General features: G+C 37.8%; 1 non-coding gene across 1 annotated transcript; it reads right to left on the bottom strand.

Moving 5' to 3' along the window:
• Positions 1-430: 430 nt before the first annotated feature.
• Positions 431-503, bottom strand: Trnar-ucu. The gene has a single exon. It is a non-coding gene; the product is annotated as a tRNA-Arg (tRNA).
• Between the last annotated feature and the right edge of the window lie 1,515 nt (positions 504-2,018).

Here is a 2,018-nt window from a genome sequence, read left to right as displayed (position 1 = left end):
ATGTAAGACTAGTGTGCATATAGTTACAGAGACAATTTTTAACAGCTCCCATTAGCGAACTTCTCATCTTTGGGCACCAGCCCACAATTCGAAGAATTAGTTAAAAATAGCAGCAAGTGGCTCACAAATCCAATGCGTAACATCGACCAAAAATCTCAAAGAAATATTATCTGGCCCATGAGCATTAACATTCTTTAAACTTCTAACATTTTTCGTTATAAGTTTATGTGATAAATTTGTACAACCAGACAGCAACCATTCATGATGAAGAATATTGCTTAAACTTCATTAGTGAATATCCCCAACATCCTTTCCGTCAAATACCATAGTTCCTTACACTTAATGGATTGAAACAATTACTCATATTTTACATTTCCCACCAAAATCAGTTGTAATGGTTTCCGATCCTCTCAAAAATAATGCCGTCAATTATCCCTGCCGGAGGTCGAACCCGGGACCTTTGGATTAGAAGTCCAACGCGCTATCCACTGCGCTACAGGGACTCATAACAAATTATCAGGACTTTGTTAATATTCCATAATTCTATATAAGAAACTAAATGAGGATCTGAAATTTATTCACGTTCGACAAGTTAATATAAAGAACTAATAAAAAGTCGACAGTTTATTAATAATAACTCTATTTTATGACATTTCTTTTTGGCACATCATTTTTCTGCTTTTAAAACAGCTACAAACAATATTTTTTGAACATGTTTATGATATTAGCTGACTCCTCTATATCCTGTGATGCACTAAAAGAAGTCATTTGAAAGCAAGAAATATACTTCGTTATGTTGGCCAAAAAGTGCTTTGACTAAGGGGTTTGAACAGATACCAAAGATTTTAAAGGATCAGGATGGGTCTTCACAAGGCTAAGCTGGACGTTCCCATCACTACATCATATTTTCTTAGATTCTCATTTCCACTTCTTAGCACCAAAATCTTGGCAAGTAACTGACATAGAGCCTATTGACATCATGGACTGGCAATCTATCCCAGGTTGGAAACTTAAAGCAGCTCTCATCCAGTCAGGGTTATTTCTTCTTGTTCTTGCAGCATGTTGGTCTTGCCTCTGGCGTTCCTTTATATGTTGTGGTGTATCATTGGCTTTGGTTGCTGCAGTGCACCTATGGTTTCTAACTTGCCGAGATGCAGGCTGTTCGGGTGTTTTCTCATCCCTTGCTACTGAAGTGTCTGTTCGGTCTCTGACTTGTCGAGATGCACTCTTCTCAGGCGTTTCCTTAGTCCTTGCAGCTGTGGTAGATTCCTTGTTGTTGAAGTTACCGCTACTCCAGTGTTTGGTTTCCTCGCCACTATGCCACTCTCTTTGTGGATGTCTTCAGCATGGAGAGGCGGACATTTTACGTTTTGACAATTTGTTGTGATCACTAAGAAAAATAAATGGAAAAAGTCTGGAGTATTAAGGAGGATGTATATATATTGTTTTGAAGAGAAAAATATAGTTATATCGGTCAAAGGATTAAGGACATATTTGCCGTTTGGATCCGGTTTTAATATGTTTACGATCAGCCTGAGTCCAAAGCCATCTGTCTGTAAACTTTCAGGTCGACCAGAGAAGGCGTAAAAAAGTTAGTTCTGCGTATTCGCAGTTACGTCTTTGGGGATCACGTTAAAAAAATCTTCACCTTAGAGGAGTGAGCTTTCACCCTACAACGTTTGAGTTTCCTAAAACAAATAATTAAGAAGAGAGTACTGCGCATGCGACAGATTCGCACTTAGGCGCCACAAACCAAATAGCCCATGTTCACCAGGAGGTTTAATTTGATTTTATTAGTTTGGGCGTAATTGGCGTTTCACACACACAGGCAGACAGATACACAAAATATGACTTCTATTTATAAGATAATATATGCAGTCTACTAGAATAGTGAATCGAGGAGTTTTTAACCATGATAAAGTCTGGAGTTTTCATTATGAAAACAAAATCGTTAGATTGATTAACTTCAAAATCAGAAAGTCGACAATGAGAGCAAAGTTATAAGGCTTTAAAAGCGC

The sequence above is a fragment of the Limulus polyphemus genome, unplaced genomic scaffold (genome assembly GCF_000517525.1).
Source record: "Limulus polyphemus unplaced genomic scaffold, Limulus_polyphemus-2.1.2 Scaffold83013, whole genome shotgun sequence".
Classification (NCBI taxonomy): Eukaryota; Metazoa; Arthropoda; class Merostomata; order Xiphosura; family Limulidae; genus Limulus; species Limulus polyphemus.
This window is presented reverse-complemented; position numbering and strand designations above follow the sequence as displayed.